The 22011-nt window shown below is 37.3% G+C and overlaps 1 protein-coding gene across 1 annotated transcript in view; it reads right to left on the bottom strand.

Annotated features, from left to right (window-relative positions):
• The window catches only part of LOC122793396 (nesprin-1-like), an 876647-nt gene that overhangs the window by 701900 nt on the left and 152736 nt on the right, over positions 1 to 22011 (bottom strand). The window lies entirely within an intron of this gene.

Here is a 22011-nt window from a genome sequence, read left to right on the forward strand (position 1 = left end):
ATAACCATGATTAGCATCCCATCTTTATCTAAAATTGTATCTATAATTCTTGCCATAGTATCAGTATTTTTCCATAGAATAAGAGTGCCCCTTCTCTTAGTCTTAAACATGAATCAGCCAGAATGGTATACCCATTAAATTAGTATTTTTTTAATAGATGGGTTTCCTGTAAAAAGATGAGCTGGGCTTTATGCTTTTTGATATATTTAAGCAAACCAGCTCTTTTGGCATTATTGTTCAAACCATTAATATTTAATGATAAACATTTATAAGCCATTGACTTTAATGTGTATGTTGTTACCACATACATGAAACATAAAGTTTCTGGTTTAGTTAGAAACTTAACTAAACCATCCATCCACCACCTCTCCAACACGAAAAGACACAAATTATCCATCTCTGCTTAGACTATAGTATAAAATCAAAAAAAGAAAAATATTATGAAAGCAACTAAAGAAATCTGAGTCCATGAAATATACATTAAAATGAGTGCCCAATATAACTGAAGCTATATGAATATGTCACATATAATAACAGCACCTCTCATAAGTAGATATGTTAGAAATACACATCAGATCAAAGTATGTATAAACATTAGAAGGTGAAGGTTAAGAAGATTGTCAATATTTCCAAAACTTTTTAAGAAACATCAGATGTTTTAACCATTTTGTCAGTCATCTAGCTAACATTTTTCATGTACGGATCTGTTGAATATATATAACACATTACAAAAAAAAAGCCTCACAACCCTTTGTTTAGTTACTAAAGGTTTAATTATGCAACATAAGTCCAATGTTAATATGCATAATGAGTTTTCTAATACAGCTCCTAGCTCATTTGATGTCATTTAGATACTAAAAGTGACATTGAATCTGCAGAATGTATGCATCTATAAAAGAACATAGGTATTTTCAAAGGAGTTAAACACTTTTATGAGAACTAATTATTTACCATTTAAAGTATCTAAGTGAAAGATAACAGAATTTCAAGAGAAAATAATTCTAAATAAAGCCATTTAAGTGATGTCATCACTGTTGTTTCCTCAAGCTGCAGCTTCATAAACATGTTAAAAAGTATCCAAATAGGCTCATGCACAGCAGAGGTTGTCTCTAGTGAGAAAAAAAGCATTTTCGATGGAAAATCAAATTTTGAAGCTTTTAGAGTTTAAGGAGGGCAAAAAAAAAAAAAAAAAAAACACTGAAGCTGCATTGTCAGTGCATGTCATGAATCTCCACGATGGGAACAGTCACACTACCATTTTCCTCACAAAACATCAACATCATGAAAACATTAACCCTTTCATATAAAAACAGCTATTTAGAAGTAACAAAAGCTGCCTCAAATCAAAAATCATTTTATACATTTCAATCATTTACCCAACAATTAACCAGACCAGAGGAAAAAAAAAGAACCTAATATATATATATATATATATATATATATATATATATATATATATATATATATATATATATATATATATATATATATATATATATATATATAGTTTTATAGGTTGGTACTAGGCTATTGGCCCTAGGGCCTATACAAGCCTAGCAATAACAATTCCCTGGCTATTTCTTCCCACACTGTTTATTTCCCTGGACCCCTGTCTAGCAGGGGGACTGACGTGATCCTCGGGGTGAATTTCCTTTCTCCCATCCAATCGTCAAGGTTCCTTTTGAAGAGGACCAAGGAGGCGCTCTGCTTGACATATATGGGCAGTCTATTTCAGAGTTTGGGGAGTCTGTGGGTCAGGAACCTATCCCTCCAGCATGTTTTCTTTATCGTGATGACAAGGTTTAGATCCCTGGAGCATGTGGCTCTGAGGGATTGGGATTTCTTTAAGTGTAGCATGTTCAACAGCTCTGGGTTTGACATGGCATTGTATGTTAAGCAGAGATTGCCTCTGAGTAGGCGATATGCGACAGGGTATAGCTGGAGTTTTTTAAGGCAGTCAGCCTTGTAAATATATATATATATATATATATATATATATATATATATATATATATATATATATATATGTGTGTGTGTATCTACATTTGATATATATATATATATATATATATATATATATATATATATATCTATATATTATATATATATATATATATATATATATATATATATATATATATATATATAAATATATATGTATATATATATATATATATATATATATATATATATATATATATATATATATATATATATATATACGTAACATATTTAGCTATCTATAAAACACCATTAATGTACTGTATTAATGTTTATATGTGTCTAAGACATCTAGTTAGAAACACTAATCAGAAAAATATTGTTACCCCCACCACTGACCTACTTGAAAAAAATGCACTTTAGTATTAAGTCAAATTATACTATTACTGAAGAATTAGAAGACATATGTCATTTGTAGTTTTTTAGAAAGGAAAAATATGTAAAGTACTTATAGTGGGGAAAAGGAACATTAATAACAAAAAGAGAAGAAAAAAGACAGAGAGAGAGAGAGAGAGAGAGAATGTTATTTAAATACTCAGTATTATATGTAATTAGAAAAAAAGTAGATATAGAAAGGAAAATAGAAAGTTAATAATAAAGATGATTCACATTACCTTACAGTATAGAGATTTTCCAGAATCAAATATATTATGATTCATAAAACAAAGCATTTAAAATTAGAAGGAATTTATTCATTTGTCCTTTAGTTTCTTAGTTTTGTTCGCTCCTTCCTTCACAGACCATCCATTTTTTTGTTGCCTGTCTCTTCAAACTCTGGGATGACCATTCCAGTTCTTCTATGCCCGGCAGTATTTTCTTCTTTTGGATAAATTCTACTGCTTCTTGTAGGAAATCAAAGATCTTCACACCTTCTGGCAAGGTGATTTTTATTCTTGCAGGAAAAATAATTTGAGCTTTAATATTGGCTTTTTTCAAGGACTTAATTAGAAGAACACACTCCTTTCTTCTGGATATGACTGCAGAGGTGTAGTCATTGTCAGAATGAATAACTTTTTCACCCATCTTGATAGGGGAATTAGTCCAAGCTGATTTCAGCACTAAGTCCTTGTCTTGTGAGGAAAGAAACCTAACAATTATAAACCTGGGGTTAGATGAACTCAGAGACAAAGCTGGATTTGCCAGGGACTGATGAGCCCTCTCAATTCCAAAAGAGAGGGATTCAGGCATGTTTAATGCAGATGAAAACCACTTAATGAGTAAATTAATCATGTTAGCACCCTCTTTTTTGTCAGGAATTCCATATATTCTTATGTTATTCCTCCATGATCTGCTTTCAATGTCTTCCAGTTTCTCAGTTAGCCTGGTGTTTTGTTTCAGAAGAAATTCATTGTGATGTTCATTTTCTGTCACTCTAGTATCCAGGTCAGTTACTGTTTCTTCTAAGGCAAGAATCTATTCAGTTTGGTTTTTTACTATTACATTTAAAAGTTCCAGTTGTTTACTGCATTCTTGTTTGATAATATTCATTTTGTTTTCAAATTTTTCCAGTTTTAGTGACAGTTCTTGGATGTTTGTTATTATAAGATACAGTTCTTTATTCACTGCACTCTTCTGGTACGAGTTCTTCGAGTTGCTCATTTTGAGATCTCTAGTAGAAAACATCTTGATGGGAATAATTAAAAAATTCTCTTAACTATGTATTATTTTTAGAAAATAATAACAAGTCTATGTAAATCTATCTTTTAGTATACTTTTTGTTAGATTTTTCTAAAAATGTATGTATATTTCCTGTCGAGATATTAAAATCTAAGCAGAGCTTTGAATTTCTGCTGCTATCAGACTGGCATCTTGGTCACGTCTTGTAATTATTTTATTTTTTCAAAGACAGAGTAAAACAGTGAATTGCTGTTCACATCAAACAGTTGTTGTTTACAGTGTCCTACAGTATGACAGACAACAGCATATGTCTCACCTGTCCCTGATTTTCAGGAATGTCCCTGATTTTGACTCAAATTTTAGCTCTGTCCCTCTTAGTCCTTCCTAAAATTGGTGAATTTTGGAGAAAAGGTGATGAATTATACTTAATAAATAATGACATTAATTAAAGTCACAGACTTCTTTTACCTTTGAAAATATTTATTAATTCACATTCTCTTATTCTGCCTAGTTAATAGTACTATTATTTTGAAAGTGCCCCTGATTGTCCCTGATTATTTCTGGATTTGTCACTAATTCTGTTGAGATTTGTCCTCGATTGGTCGACAGCTATGGACAACAGTGTGTTTTGAAACTGGGTCTTCGAAACTCTGAGAATATATACATTAACTTCTAGCCCATGATAAGGCAAAGCTAAGTAACCTAACACCAAGAGATGTCAGAGAATCTCCTGTATCCTTCACCATAGGTTGGCTCATATCAGTTGCATAAAGTAATTTGACTTTCAGAAAAAAAAATGTTTGAGTTATATGTTTTATTTTTCCTAATAAGCGCATTGCCCTGATATTACAAAAGTAAATTCAATAGAAAAAAATGACACGTCCCGCATATGCAAAAAAGTGAGAAACCTGCTAGTGTTACATTTAGGAAAGTACAGTTGTGTATGTAAACTTACCATAAAAGTAATGTTTCAATGATCACTGCTGCAGCAGCCTAAGCTATATGGGTTATATCCTGCGTAGCATATATTAGCTGGTCAGCTTCGGGCACTCTCCCGCTGATCAGAAATAAGGTTTGTGCACCAAGATAACTGACAGATATAGGCCAAGCCCTAAGAGGACATTGCTAGGCAAAATAAATAAATGTCCACACCCTGGCAAAAAAATAAGACAAAATTAAGGTGGAAGGGGGGGACTGGTTACTACAGTAGTGATCATTCAAGCATCTACTTTTATGGTAAGTTTACTTATACAAATGTACTATGTTCATCATTATCACTTCTGCAGTAGCCTAAGCTATACATGTAGATTGTCACAGCTTAAAAGAACTACGAGGTGGAAGAAGAAGGGTCTAAGTACCCCTGGAGAATGGTCTTAGCAAAGCCTGTCCTAGACCTGGAGAAGAAATCTAGTTTGTGGTGCTTTGAAATGTATGCATAATGGAGCATGCTGCTGCTTCTAGAATGCTTTTAGAAACAAAACCTTTCAAAAAAACATAGATGAAGCCAAGGCATGGTAGAATGAGCCTTGACCCTGCCTGGAATAGTTTTGTTGAGGTAGAAATAACAAAAGGTAATAACATATGACAACAGTTTGGAAATATTCTGTTTTGACACAGGTTGTCCTTTCTTCTTACCTTCACAAGAAATGAACAACTGATCAGCAGTTCTGAAAGATTTAGGTCTTTCAAGGCAGTACCTGAGTTGTCTGTGCACATCCAAGGTATGAAGTATCCTTTCTCCATCATTTTTAGGTTCTGGAAAGAAGACAGAGAAATGGATAGATTAGCTAAATGTAAACTCATATACCACTTTAAGCATAGAATAAGGTTTTGTTCTAAAAGAAATCCAATCTTTGTGGAAAATTAGATAAGGCTGACACCAAAACAGCAGGCAACTTGGATATACTTCTAGAAGAGCTCAAAGCAATGTGTAAGATTGCTTTCTGTTTTAAAAACCTCAAGTCACACTGGTGAGCTGGTTCAAACAGAGCACATATTAGGTTTTCTACCACAAAATTAAGATCCAGAACCCTTTTCAAAAAAATTTAGACTTTAGACTGCACTGAAAGTGGGGTTCCATGGGCAGACATGCTGAAATGGCCAGAAGGTGAACATTAATAGAAAAGTACAAGAGGCCATAGGCTAGCAACTCACACAAATGCTGTAAAATGAGAGAAACTCTAGCCCTGAATGAGTGCTGATTCTTTTGGTGGCACCAGCAAGAAAACCTTTTCCATTTGCTAATATATAATTTTTCTAGAAGCAGACTTTATTGCCTCCATTAATTCCTGCTGCATGTCCTCAGAAAAACAGTTGACTAAACGGTATTAAAACCTTATCATTCAAGCAGTCATTTTCAGTTGTTTGTGGTCAAGATATATGACACAATTGTGATACAGTGTGAGTAAATCCAATTTGACAGGAAGCTTGTGGTAATTGCCTCTGGCCAGTTCCAAAGTAAGACAGAACCACTTTTGCCTGGACAGAAAAGGAGTCATCATAATGATTTTTGTGGAGTCCTGAATCTTCATAAGTGCACTGGAAATTAGTGGTAAAACAGTTAGCACATAAAGGAACATTCCTGTCTAAGGGAAAAAAGGCATTAGTCTTCCATGCCTTCTTGCATGGGGTTCTGGATAATAATTTTGCCAGCTGATTGCTTAGAGATGAGACAAACAGAACTTCTTGAGGTGTTCCCCATGGATGGACCAAATCTTGGAAGACCCTCTGATTCAGTTTCCATTTGTGACAGTTTGCCCTGCTTATGTTCATGTTGTCTGCCACACAATTTTGTTCTGACTGTATCTAAGACATCTGTAGCATGAGGTATGATGTAAAGTTATATCCCATACTGACATGGCTAATCTGCACAGGGGGAGGGGGGTTAGGTCTGTTTTTTTCCCTTCTTGTTTATGTACCTCATCACTGTGGCATTAATTGTGAACACTTGAAGAGGTCCCAGGGACCACAAATGATTCAGAGAGTGAAGGAGATTTATAAGAGGTAGCATATCTTTTATATTCACATGTTTTGGAACATCTTTTTTGTCCCAAACTCCCTGCACTTTTTATGTTAATTGACATTGCTTCCCATGCAAAGTTTGAAGTGTCTGTTGTGACTGACTATTTTGGAGCAAGAGGGAAAAATGGGAGATCTGGATTCTGTGGAAATTTTACATCTCCAGCAAATGATCTCCCGTTTTACGAATCCTAAGCCTGGAATTTGAAAACACGATGGGTATTTATGCTGGGACCATAGAGATTTTGGATGCCAGTATATATTCCTTATGTGGAGTTTTGCAAGAGGCATCATGAGAATCATGAATGCCATAAGACACAGAATCTTGAGGAATTCCCTCACAGAGACAGACGTCTGAGTGGAAAACCACAGGAATAGATCTAAATATACATCTGTTTTGTTTCTGTGAAAGAATGCTCCTTGCACTGAGGTGTCCAGCAGGTACCCCCTCCCCCCAAAAAAACGTGTGAAGGGGACTTCTGTATGCTCTCTTGAAAAAAAAAATGTGTAGGAGATCCTTTATCTAAGGAAGGGATTTCTGACACTTTCAAAAAGACTCTGCAAAGACAAGCAAGTCATCTATACACAGAAAAATAAGGATACCTGTAATCTGTAGTGGCTATCACAGGAGCTTGACACTCTGTGAACAATACTGGAGTGGTGGATAGCTCAAAGGCTAAGGCTTTGAACTGATGATGTGATCCAGACACAAAATGTTAAGAAATACCTGAAATCTGGATGAATAGGATTGTAATGATATGAATCTTTTAAATCTAAGGTCAGAAAAAAACTCAAATAAGTAAGAAGGACTAAGAGGCTGTGAAGTGAAAGCATTTTGAAACTGGGTACTATTACAAAGTGGTACAGGAAGGAAAGATCCAAGACTCATCTCCAAGAATTTGCTTTCTTTGGCACTATTACCATTCTTGAATAAAATCCTTCTCATAACAGAGGAGGAGGAAGAACAGCTACTATTACCCCCTAAATAGCACATGTTGTAGGACAGAAGGAAAAAGAAGATTTTAGTCTAGTGGATGAGGAGGAATACCCTGGAAGGGACAGAGAGACTCCCATTCCCATATGTAGGCTAGATGGATCATATTCTGGACCCATTTGTCTGATACAATTTGTTGCCAAAAGAAGAAATGGAGATTCAGACTTTTTGGGAGGCTTAAGGTACTGCCAGTGTGTGTGTTGGGGGAGGGGCACAAAGTCCCTCATATAGTCATTCTGACTTATTTGGAAATCATTTGGGGAGGGTCCTGCTTTCTTTTTGAACCTCCCTGCCATTGATTTATAAACAGCTGCTTACCAGCATTCTGCTGGGACTGTTTTATTTTCCCTTTGCCACAGTTAGCAAAGAATTCCTTAGAAAACTTAGAGCATGAGGACTGAAAATCCAAAAACTAAATCTCTATCCAAGGGAGAATTCAAAATGTTACTTTTGAAATCATCTGGGAGGTTAGAGAATGCAGCCAGGGAAACCTCCTCAAAACAATTCCAATAGCAGCAGCCCTGAAGGCAGAGAATCATGAACACATTGTGAAACAGAAGAAACTAAATTACATAAAGCAGATTTCTCCTTGGAACAGGAAAATAATGATACAACATTCCTCATACTTCCACAATTAATCAGGATAAATTTTAACATATGAGTCTGACAGTTTTAAATTCTAAAAATTAAAATTGCAAAAGCATACACTTTTCCCCAAATTGTAGAAAGCCTTCCAATCCTTGTGATAAGCTAGAATTAGAATTAACAACTTGATTAGTAGCAGCTGGACTCAGTAAAGCAATAGCTGCTGGGGCACATCTCATCAGCTAAAATCTTGATCGGCTTTGGAACTTTAAATAATCTATCAGCCTTTTTAAAAGCAGCAGGCTGACTGCAGGAAAACTGCTGGCTTTGACAAACACATCCTCCAGTGCAGACAAAACTGGAGGGCTGGGTAAATGTTATGTAAATTCCGGTTGTAACAAATCATTATATTTTCTGAGGTATTGGGAAACCTCACTATTTTCCCACTGAAAACATTGATTCATCCTGAAAATAGTCTCACAGAAAGAGAATCTCTAACAAGGAGATTTAGATGCCACACTATCCTCAGAATCTGAGTCAGAATCCTGAGGAAAAAACACTGCATCTCTCCATTCACACTCTCTCCACAGGTTCAATTTCTTGAACTTCTTCAGGAAAGAGAAATCCCTTTTCTTCTTTTATCAGAAACTGCTTTATAAGAGGGGTCAAGAACCTGCACAATATCTTCAGCCAAGCCTAATAAATGATTCCTTTTTAATTTCTCCAAGACATTTGGGGTTTCTAATACCATGATGGGAATGGACCCAATTCTTAAGTCAAAGTATGATTAACAATCATGAAATTAGTATTGCTTCAGTCTTTGATGTTAGCCAAAAGTGCTCTTCGCAGCACCCACAATGTGCCCAAAATTTACTCTTTCTGCAATTCATATGGAATTACTGTACATGTATCAGTAACATATCTAAATACAACTGTAAATTATTTTTATGAGACCCATTGCTCCTACTACTACTGGAACTGTCCCAGTAGCCTTCTTCCACATTGTATTTATTTATGCCTGCAAATGCTGGTATTTTATGACTTTGTGGTTCTCTGTACATAAGACATTGTAATTACTGGGTGTAGCAATTTTAGTGTTCAATGTTACTTTTGTCATCTTTTCCTAAACTATTATATCTGGTTTTCTCACATATATTTTTTGATCTGTTAGTAATGGGTGATCCCACGTGATATAAACTTTATCATTTTCTATAATGCTTTGTGGCTTATGTTTCCAGTTTTCAGCTACTTCAGTGTTATAATGTTTGCACAATCCCCAATGCAACAGTCTTGTCACATTATTATACCTTTCAGTGTACAGGTCTTCTAATATTAGAGTATCACATCCAGCAACATGTGTAACTGTTTCCAACTCTGTATTACAAAACCTGTATTTGTCAGTTTCTCTGACATGTTCAATGGACTTTGTGAACCAATGTGTATGTAGCCGACTATCCTGGGCCGTCAATATTAAACCTTTTGTATTTTGGTTTAAATTTACCTGTACTTAAACATTCCTGCATTAAATCCTGATCAACACACTGTTGTTCCAGGAGTTTTCTGTACTTCAACCATATTTATGCATTTTCCACGTTTCTTGTCTTCTCATCTGATTCTTCACCTTATATTCTTTCTTTTGTTTTTTGGCACATTCAGTTGCTTCCTGATTTTTATCTCCTTCTGGTTTGATTTCAGTTCCTGTTTTACACAAATATGCTTCTGCTAAACTAAGCAGGGAAGTCATCATAGGCTTGTTTTCCTCATGTTTTAAAACTTTCTCTATGTTTGGAAATTATGAGGCCAGCAGATATGTATGCAGTCCTACGATTGCAGATTTATACATGTAATCAGTTTTGAGGAGGCCCATACCTCCTTCAGAACAGGGAATATATAATCTTGGTATATACTGATTTTTATAAATCATTTGATAAGCATGAAGCATTTTTCTTGTTTTCCTGTCCAACCAATCCAATACCTTTTGGGGCCAGTCAGTCACCCCAAAACTGTAAGCTAGAACAGGAAAAGCAAATTGTTTTATAGCTTGCACGTTTTTCCTACATGTCAGAGCTGTTTTCACTATTAATTTTAGTCTTCTAAAATATTCCTTACTAAGTTTTATTTGCATTTCTTCATGTTTTATTGTTGATCCTTCATCAATTCCCAAATATTTATACACTTCCTCTTGCTCAGGTTCTTTAATTTCACAGTCCTCTCCCAGACTTATATTTTCTTGGTGCTGTACCTTTCCTGCTTTAAAGGTTGGTTTTGCACAACTTATCATGACCAAATGACATTCTTATATCTTCATAAAAATTTTTGGCTAATTGCAATTTTGCTTTCAGTTACTTACCTGATAAACTATATATTTTTAAATCATTCACAGAAAGAAGATGAGAAGTGTTTACACTTTGTTGTTTTCTGGGAGCCAGAGTGTAGCCATGACCTAACTGATTAAGTAAACAGCTTAATGGGTTAAGGGCAAAACAAAACAGCAGTGGTAATAAACAGTCACTCTGGAATATTCCCTTTTGGATTTTTATCTCTGTGATAATAATTTGTCAATTATCATGGCTTAGCTACAAAGTGGTCTGCCACTGTTTCATGGTCACTGTAATGTAATCGATCAATGTAGGGTGTATACCCTACATTCTTGTATATGTACAGGAAAAGTCAACACCCCTTTCATATCAAGAAAGGGGTGATAAAAGGACAGTTCATCAGACTTAACAGGCTAACCAGTAAACAAAGTATTTTTGAGGAAGAAGCAGAATTATTTAAAATCGCTTTTCTTACAAAAAAAGCTATGAATTTGACTGGCTTACGAATATCATCAAGGAAGTATTTCTGCTCAGATCAAACAAAGCCAAACCTATTCTGATGAAAAATCAGCCACAGACAATGGCAAACAGGGATGAGTTGACTCACAAATACTTTACTGGTTAAATACACTTCCTACTTCCTACAGGTTTCCACTTCCTATTTTCAGTAACATGCATCTTATCACAGACATACTCAGAGACGACTGGAAGATTATTTTAGTAAATGGTGAATTAGTCAAAATTATTCATGATATCCCTTTATTTACCTATAAAATAATTTACTACCTCAGATCCGTGTCAGAACACCAACAAACTACACCATCAGAAATAAATAAATGTTGTACTTACAAATGTGGCAGGTGTAAAGAGTGCTGATTTATTAGCAACACTTCTAAAGTTCACATCAAGGTAATCAATTTAAACCTTTGGGCAAGAAACAAATATAATTGTCATTCACATGGAGTTGTTTACTTGGCATTTTGTGATTTCTGCCCAGGGTTCTATGTTGGAAAAACTGTGAGAAAGCTGTCAAGAAGAATTTATGAACATAATTTGGCTATAAAGAAAAAGACACTAGTACTTCTTTAGCCAAACACTAACTAATGTGCACTAATTTCAAAAAATGTCAGTTTTTCATAATAGATGCTGTCAGTATGGAAGAATTTGTAGGTAATTACAAAGTCCTACTTGAGTGCCGTGAATACTGATGGCAAATAAGACTGTGGGCAGATAAGTTAACTGGTCTTAATGAAACAGTAAACAGTACATGTTTGCTGATGGCACAAAGACTTTAAATGCTAAATAGTGATGCTCCTAGTAGCCATGATTTTCTTATTTACAGAAATATGTTTTCATTTCAGAAAAATTATATAAGAAGGTTTGTCAGCAACACTATACCATTTCAGATAGAGAGTAACATTTCTGTTTAGTTAGTACTAGGTTATATTTCTTGAACATATTTTAAAATACATTGTAACTTTAAGAAGAAAAGAGTGAACAGTGACAAGTATTTTATTGGTTAGGGATGATCATGTGATTCATTTGATACTTCTTTTTAAACTTGTGTTGTGTACTTGGTTTTAACTCTGATGAAGTTCTATTGAAAATAAAAAGAACAAAAGCATTTAATAGTTAAATTTGTGCTTGGGACTCCTTCAACGTTTGCCTTTGTAGGATTGTTCAAAGTTCACTGTAGGGTGTATGTTATAAATTTGTAAGCACTCTTTTATCCATGAGTGTGGGATGCTGTCAAATGCTTTTTGTAGTCTATCCATGCCATACTTAGATTCTACTACTTTTTATAATTCTCCATTATGATTTAATTTAACAACAAATGATCCTTTGTTTCATGTGACTTGCTTTTGTTACCCTTTTGTTTTATTGCCATGATTGAGTTTTCTTGTAAATGACTACAAACGCTGCTGGCATCAATTCTGCTGTAAAATTTACATAGTTGGAAGGCAAGTTATTGATCTATAGTTTTTAGGAGAAACCAAACACAATAAATAAACAGAACAGGCAAGAAGTTTCAAGGGGATATGTAAGTAATCCAAAAAACACACAGAAGCTGGTAGGAGAGCATATACTTTAATAAAATGAAAGGAAAACAACAACAAAATAAAAGATGAGCTCTTTTGCACTGGTACTTGATGCTTCATCAGATCTAAAAAGTTAAAAACAAACGGGTATGAATTCATATAAATACTCAATTAACAATTCAAAACCCTCAACCTCAAAATAGGTCTTAAAGGGCCAGATTCATATAGCCCTTTATCTCTGTGTGCTGCTAATGTAAGAATCCCCTTAATTTCAAGGCATTCAGTCAAAGTTTTCACGTCACCTCCTCTACCAGTATCAAAGAATTTCTCAATAGCCATAAATTTAAAATAATGTACAGCACTCAGTTTCATGATGTGTTTTGCTAAAGCATTCTTTATGTCCTGCCTATTGATACTATAGAGATGTTCTTTAATATGATCGCTAAAGCATCTATTGTTCTTCCATACATAGTTGCAGTTGCAAACTTGACAAACAGCAAGATATTCCAAATTCTTTGTACTGCAATTTGCAAATAATTCAAAATCAAATACTGTACCACTAACCGGGTGCATAAAGAAGCCATCAGTACTAATATATTTGCAGATGTTATATCCATTACAAGAATAACTTCCTTTCTCTGCCCTGGCTTACTCAGGTTCATAGGTTCATAGGTAGGTACTAGGCTATTGGCCCAAGGGCCTAAGTAAGCCTAGCCAACAAGGTTCCCTAGCTTACGCCACCCAAGAAAGTTAATTTCCTGTGGCCCTGTCAAGCAGAGCCACAGAAGTGATCCCCGGGGTATATTTCCTACTTCCCATCCATTCATCAAGATTTTTCTTGAAGAGTGCTAATGTGGAACTTTGCTTGATATAGACAGGTAGCTTGTTCTAGAGTATAGGAAGTCTCTGGGACAGGAATCTATCCCTCCAACATGTCATGTTTATTGTGGTAACGAGGTTTAGGTCCCTAGAGCATGTAACTTGGAGGGATTGGGATTTATTTAGGTGTTCCAACAGCTCTGGGTTTAACAAAGCTTTATATGTTAGGCAGAGATCTCCTTGGAGTAGACAATATGCTGCAGAGTAAAGCTGGAGTTTTTTGAGATGGTCAGTGTAGGGCATCTGTTTGAGGCCAGTAATCTTCTTTGTGAGGTACTTCTTTGGCTTTTCCAGTTGCTGCAGATGTCTTGTGAGGTACATTTCAACAGGAGGGTCTAATGAGTGCCTAGTAGAGGGGAACAATGACCTCTTTTTTCCTGGATGAGAACCCTTTTGTGATGAGGTGTGCCACATAGAAGGATTTCCTGACTACTGTGGAGATGTGATTACCAAAGGAGAGATTACTGTCCACCTGGGTACCAAGGTCTCTTATCACAAATTCGATGTTAAGCAGACTGCCGTTTGTGTAGTAGTTCATGGGTACAGAGTTTTTCCCAAAGGGGATGACAATGCACTTTTTGGCATTGAGCTTGAGGCCATGCCTCTGACACCAGGCATCTGTCTCAGTGAGGTCCTCCTGTAGGATGTCCACATCATTTGGGGACTCGACTATGGCTCCTAGTTTGCAGTCATCTGAGAACTTCATTAGCCAGAGGCCTTCTGTGATAGCCTGTACTTCAGAGAAGTAGATACCAAACAGGAGAGGTCCCAGGACTGAACCCTGTGGTACTCCACTTGTCACTGGTTTGAAGTCAGATTAGGAGTCTGCACCTTTTACAGTGTGGGCTCTGTCAGTGAGCCGGTTGGCAACCCATCTTGTGACGTAGGGATTTGTACCTAGTTAGTGAGTTCAGCTATAATTCCAGAATGGGGGATGGTGTCTCAAGCCTTGGCGAGGTCAAGATAGGCTGTGTGAACCACCTTACCCTCGTATACGGCTTTGGTGACTGCCTCAAGAAGTCGATCAGGTTCAGAAGGCATGATCTGCCTTTCACAAAACTGAACTGGGTGGGGTCCAGAGTTTGGAGGCCATCAATGTCTTTGTTTATGAGTTCCATGATGATACATTCCATGGCCTTGCAGACCAGGCTCATCAGGCTAATAGGGCGATAGTTCCCAGGATCAGTGGTGTCTCCCCTTTGTGGAGTGGGATAACTGTTGCTGTGTGCCATTCAGTGGGCACAAAGCCTGACGTGAGACTATGACTGAACATGGTGCTTAGGTGGGGAGCCAGTTTGTTCTGAAGTTCATGTAAAATGCAGCCAGGGATGTTGTTCGGTCCAATGGATGCTGTGGTTTTGGTTTTAGAGAGTGCAGCTTTTACCTGCATAGATGTGATTACAGGGACTCTGCATTCTTCCTGTATAGATATGGGCTCTTTAGGGGGTGAGAGGGGAGGTAAAGTTAGCACTGAAACTAGCTGCCAGGATGTTGGCAATATCAGTAGGTTCTGTAATTTTCGTGCCGTTGTGCTGTAACTCAGAGCAGATCTGGGTGTTGACATTGAGATTCTTGACAAAGCTATAGAATGCTTTGTGGTTGCCCATAGAATCAGTGGCGATTTTGTTTTCATAGCTAGCTTTGGAGGATCTTATAAGGGATCTCAGCTGCTTACTGAAGCTGACCAGGGAGCTCATCCACTCATGGGATTTTGCTCTCTTTTGCAACAGTTTCTTCCTTCTGTTGTAGAGTTTGTTTATGGGAGGGGACCAATAGATTGGCTTCCTTTTTTTGGAGGATAGTGCCGTGGTTCTGTTTGGGAAAGCATGATCCATGCACTCATGTAAGTGCTTATAGAGTGCATTTGTGTAGGATTCAGCAGTTGTAACTGTATTGTCTATCTGCATAGGTGTCATAAAGTTTGCCACTTCTGTCTTAAGAAGCATGAAGTTGGCTTTGGGGAAATTTTGTACCATGGTTTCCTTAATGGCGGGTTGGGGCGGAATGCGGATATCTAGGGTGATTAGCTTATGGTCAGATCTGACCAAAGAGGAGTTGACTTCAGGTGTGGAACAGTGGTCACTCATGTTGGTCATGACTAGGTTTAGGATATTGTTGCTCCTGGTGGGGGTGTGGATAAGTTGATTCAGGGCATTGGAATTTATGAATTCCAGAAAGCATTGAGTGAAGGAGTTGGTACATGAGTAGTTTTACCAGTTAATGGTGGGGTAGTTGAAATCGCCCATTATTAGGGTGTTTGGTTGAACCCTAATATTTTCCAGTATAACAAGAAAAGAGGAGTGGGAATCCTGGGGCATGGTGGGGGATCTGTAGCAAGCTACAATTTGGATTGCAGTTTTGGCCAGAGTTAGTTGCACTTGGATAACCTCGGCTGCATCACGCTGCGCAAATAGCCTGGAGGTGTGGATATCCTTAATGGATATGGACACATCTCCGCCTTTGGTGTTCTGGTCTAGGTTAGATGGCCGAAAAGTGTGGTATGAATTATAGCCTGGTAATGCAGGGGTGCTCTCTAGAGCCTTGAGCCAGGTCTCAGTCACTGCATAGATATCGATGTTCTCCATTTTAAGGAGTGCCTCGAGCGAGTGCATTTTGAGATTTAGACTTCTAGCATTGAGTAGCATTACCCTCAGTTTTTGCTTGCCTGTTCCTGTTATGGTGGTGAATTTGTCATTTGAACCTTGCCTAAAAAAAGGCACTACAGGGGCGGTAAGACCCTTAGCTAGTATCAGGAATCCCAGGGGAGACAGGTGCAGGCCATCTCTGGCAAAGCATCGTGGTCTGTCAACCATGTCATCCCAGGCAGACAGATACTGGATCCCCTTAGAATGACAACAGAAGCTTAGCCAATATTGAAGTCAATCATTTTGTCCTTGTACTGCGGTATCATTCTGGGTGATGGCAGGATGCTACTCAGGGCTAGGGTCATACCTGCTTGGGCTACAAGATCGGAGAGCTCTTCCATGTCTCTTTTCATGTAGTCCAGGGAGGTACATCTCGGGTCATTCACACCACCATGGACAATGACAGAGTAATATTTGTACTTGTTGTGGAGTGACCTGAGTGCATGGGTTATGTGGCTGATCCTGGCACCCGATAGGCAGATGACAGTAACCTCCTTGTTTAGCCTGGTGAGTGGGACATCAGTGTGCCTGACTATAGAGTCACCTATGACTAGTGTGTTGGGTATGTTGTTTTGCCTTATGGGCTGTGGTTTATTGGCACACTGAGTATGTGGGCTATGTGTCATTTGGGTTGTGTTGGGGGGGTGGAGGTTGCTTGCATTTCTGCTTTGGAGGTCTCTGTTGCTTGAGTAGATGATTACTGAGAGCCTCTGCAAATGTTTTTGTGTTTCTATGTGTGGATTTTGGTGGTGTAGGTTTAGTGGGACTATGTGATGAGTGTGGTATGGTGCAAGTGTTTACCTTCTCCTTTTGACTGTCAAGTTCAGTCTTGGCTGGAGAGAGCTTTACCTTCAGTTTGGCTAGATAACTGCATCTCTCACAGGTTGTGGTGTTGGGTGGTAGGAGTAGAGGGTTGTCTGTGTACATGAGGCAATTGCTACATTGCCGCAAGATGCCCAGATTCATCAGATAAACAGGAGAGAACACTGGGAGCTGACCCTTGGACATGCCTGAATAAAAATTACTTTCCTCTAGACAAGTGAGGAAAGTGAGTATAAGAGCTGTTTTTCTCTAAGCAAGTGAGGAAAGTAAGTACAAAAACTGCTTTCCACTAGGAAAAGAGGAAGGCTGAGTGCTGTAATAATTTGTAGCTTATTTAGTGCTAACAACAAGTTCTGAACAAGTGATGAGCAAATTCAAGTGCTAAAACTAAACATCTGTACCTGGATCATGTGGTAGATAGGCTACATAGTGCTTACCACTCCCACTGATAAGCTAGAATACTTCCAGCCAACACAGAAAGGCTTGGGGGGCTCAGAAGCTTACAAACAGTCCTGGATACAGCAAATCTGTATCTGGACTAGACTAGTTACAGGAAAGGTGGGAAACAAGCGCAAACACGGGCTTTTCAACCAGAAGGTTGAAAGAGATGGAAAAATTGCCCAAACGGCCAGTAAACTACAATTTCTGGTCCAGAAACCACTCTTGTGGTAGATAGGCTACCTAGTGCTTACCACTCCCACTGATAAGCTAGAAGGCTTCCCTTCAACACAGAATGGCTTGGGGGGCTCAGAAGCTTACAAACAGTCCTGGATACAGCAAATCTGTAGCTGGACTGACTAGTTACAGGAAAGGTGGGAAACAAGTGCAAACACGGGCTTTTAAACCAGATAGTTGAAAGAGATGGAAAAACTGCCAAACAGCTAATAAACTACAATTTCTGTACCAGAAACCACTCTTGTGGTAGATAGGCTACCTAATGCTTACCACTCCCACTGATAAGCTAGAATTCTTCTCTCCAACACAGAAAGGCTTTGGGGGCTCAGAATCTTACAAACAGTCCTGGTTACAGCAAATCTGTATCTGTGCTAGACTAGCTACAGGAAAGGCAGGAAAGAAGCTTAGAATGTATTTATTTATTTTTTTTCAGATTGTTCTTCATATTCAGGGATTTATAGCAAAGCCTTTTTTTAAGAGGGGCATTTTTAAAAACAAAACATGGCTCACTGTCAAGTATATTCTCCCATTTAGCATCAGACATTAAAATACGCCAATGATTTCTAATGATGTCACATATAGGGGCTGCATCCAAAGACTAAGTCAGACATATTCTAAGCTCATTACTATGATCATCCCTATTAGTAGCAAAATCTCTATTGGTAACATCAAAATACTGTCTAGCTCTATCAAATCTACATGCAATTACATCATTTTATGCTTGAGAAATGTCAGAATCAGAGTACTCTCTCTGCCTGAAATCATCAAATAAAACATCAAAGGCATCATACAAATCACTGGCTTTACTATGAAGTTGGGCATTCCTAAAAAAACTGACCCTTCATAACATTATTTTTAACTCTATTGGGATGCATACTTTTAGCATGCAGCTTATGGTTAACTTTACAAGGCTTCTTAAGTAGTGTAGTTTCACGTCCATTAACAAAATTAGAAAAGAAACATCCAAGAAATCAATCGTATTAGCTGAAAAACTATAGGGGAACCTTAGAAAGTCTGTTGTTTCGTGCAGATAATCAATAAACTGAGCCAACTGCTCAACTGAGCCTGACCATATAAAATAAAAGCATCACTGACAAAATGATCATAATGCAAAATAAATTCATGAAATGGATTCCAATTGTTAAAAACATATATACTCTCCTATTGTGCAAGCACCATGTTTGCGTAACTATTTGCACACACAGTGCCCATAGCCACACCTATGTTCTGAATAAACTAATCATCTGCAAAAGAGAATGCATTATTACACAAAATAATATCCAGAAGAGAGTATATCAAACCAACTTTCTGCACAGAATAATCAGAATTATTACACAAAAATTGCCTAACATATTCTATGCCTACTTATATCCATTTCTTTTTAACTTTTTAACTTTGATAAAGCACCAAGGACCAGTGTGAAAGCCCTTATTTTTTATCTTTTTGTTGTTTTCCTTTCATTTTATTAAAGTATGTGCTCTCCTACTGGCTTCTGTCTATAGTTTTAGGATATCTTGCAGGTTCAGTCATAAGAAGGAATATCATTTCTCCTGTTATCAACCAGGTTGGTGTCTGCTCGGGGTGCCCACATAAGTAGTTCTTACTCATGGCTAAATCTTCATGTAAAGATGTGAATACTTTTATCCAGCTGTTAGGTACTGCATCTGGGTCTGGGGTTTTCCAATTAGGAGCTTTTCTTAATTTTATTTCAATTTCTCTGGATGTTACTACATCCCATTTCATATCTTGTACATTTGAACTTTTTATTTTTTCTTCTACTTTTTCTGTTCATTCAGCATCTTTGTTAAGTCCCACAGGATCTTCATAAATATTTCTCCAAAATGTGTCTATTTCTCCTTTTTTGGTGGTGTTTCTATTCCTTTTGCATTCTTACCCAATTCTCTATAAAACATTTTGGGTCATCAATAAATTGCTTAATTTGTACTTTACTTTTATATTTATCTGCACATCATCTAAGTTTTTTGGCCTGTGCTGATATCTTTAGTGTATTATTGGCAATAGTGTATGATAGAGTCTGGTCTGTTCAGATACTACACTTTGCTTTTATCGTGTCTATAATTTTTGTTGATCTGTTCAATCTTCGGTACGCTACTAACAGTGACAATTCTTGTGTTAATTGCTTTATAGTTTTCTCTATTCAATGCTTCCATGATGGCATTTGATTACTCCCCTTCCTTTCAGCCCTGTGCCTTTGTGGTAGGACTTCATCTGTTATTAATTTAGCTATATAGTAATATATCTTATGTACTTCTGTCATACTACATGAATTTCTATGAACAGTCTTGATTACTGTGTTGATTTCTTTTATCAAACATCTAACATTTTGGGTCTTACTGACTTTCTGTAGTCTATTTATTGCATTGATCTTAATATGTCTATCCATCTCTTTAAACTAAGCAATTCTTCCCTTACATCATTTTCTTCTAAATTAAGGGTGCATTCTTTGTCTCCCTTTCCTGTTGGCATCCTACAAAAAGATCCAGAAAATATTCCCATGCCATGCCACCCTATGTCATCCATTGCTCTTTCATATAGGAACTTACTGACCTATCACTCCATAACATTGACTGCGTCAGAGTTGCCACAGTTTCCTGTTCCTTCCCTTGTTGTGCAACTCCAACTGAACTTTCCTACTGAAAGCTCCAAAGTATCTTCATATGGCAACTGATCTGTCTGGAGTAAATGATGCAGAAGAAGATAAATGTTTAGTTTTCTGTTTCTTTTTGACAGGAGTTTCTTAAGAAACAGATCCAGAATTTCCAGTGACAACCTCCCAGGGAAGTGTACAACATTATGGCTAAGCAGGGGCACTTTTGCTGCACCTTTTCCATAGACCAACAAGAGTGGCTTCCCCTTGACCACTATGGGGACCCCAACAGCCAAAGAGGATATGTTTAAGCCCTGGTACAAAGTACTTATAGAGACTACACCAGAGTTACCCAAAGAAAAAGATGAGTAGTCCGAGGAACCATTGTTGGCCACAGAGTCACCCACTTGTGGCTGAGTCAAATTACCAGCCTGGTGTGGCGGCAAAGGCCAATGAACAATTTCTTTCATTCTGTGGCTAGAAGAAGGCAACTGATAAACCTGCTGTTATATGGTCAAGCCAAAAATGGTGCTTGATTCCCGTGGAAGCTCGGCAGCAGTAGTTGGTAAAACAGGAAAGCAGCAAAAATAATAACAGTTTCCCTAAAAAGAAACAGTAAAAAGCACTTTAAACAATTTCTTCAGCCCCTAAAAAGTAAAATAACTACAGTTCTCTACAGAAAAAAATAGTTTTAAATATCTTTTAACAAATTTTCATCGCAAAAGCAAAAAAAAAAAAAAATTTAAAGTACATTAAAGTCATGACTCAGTCAAAAATGTTTTTTCCTGGTTTGAAAGTGCTTCTTTTTCAGAAAAAGTAACTTTTCGTGGAAGTTTTTTGTTTTTCCAGAAAGGAACTTATCTGCTAACAATGGAACAGTGTTAGCTGAACTTCGATTCTTAAAAGCCTGCAGAGAAGTGCTCTTCTTGGCAACAGGAAAGCTCTGAAAGGCTTGTCACCCAAACCAACTTTTAGTAAGCTCAGCAAGAGCTTCTGAAGAGTTTGGGCATGTGGAAGATGCCCTGAAGCTTTGGAAGCTGTCTGGCTGTAACGTCCTATGCAGGATATAAGCCATATAGTTCAGGCTACTGTAGCAGTGATCATAATGATGAACATCAACTCTTTCAGTATAAAAACTGGTTCCTTAAGAAAGCTGATGAAAAAATGGTGTTCTTTTTGCTTGGAAAAAAGGGCAACAACAAGCACTATATGTGATAAAGAAACATTTTAGTTCAGACACTGAGACGTCTTACTTAGTTCAAAACAAAACATTTCACTTAAAGTAGATGCAAAGTACAACTGCGTAAGTAAACTTACTGTAACAGTAGATGTGCAAATGATCCCTGCTGCAGTAGCCTAAGCTATATCAGTTATATCCTGCATAGGATGTAACAGCCGGTCAGCTTCCAGAGCTGGTGGGAACATTCTATGTACCCATACCTTTGACAGCTGAGCTGAGCAGAAGAAAAGTAGTGGTTTGGGAGCCAAGCCTTATAGATCTTTCTTGACAACTTAAAGAATGAAGCTAGAGGCCTGAAAAAGGTCAAGGCTAGGTAAGTAAAAAAATCAAAGTTCTCACCCTGGCAACAAAAAATATGCAAAAAATAAGGGAAATAGAGGGAGGGAAGAGTAGCTATTGCACTTACCACATACTGTTATGGCAAGTGTACTTGCACAGCAGTACTACGTCCTTTGTTGACTGCTGCAATGGCCTTAGCTATATAGGTAGACTACCACAGCTTATAGTGACAAAGAGGAGGAAGGATGACGGTACAGGAACCACTACAGAATGATCCAAGCAAAGCGTGCT

This window comes from Protopterus annectens, chromosome 1.part0, assembly GCF_019279795.1.
Source record: "Protopterus annectens isolate FY-2018-M chromosome 1.part0, PAN1.0, whole genome shotgun sequence".
NCBI classification, from domain to species: Eukaryota; Metazoa; Chordata; order Ceratodontiformes; family Protopteridae; genus Protopterus; species Protopterus annectens.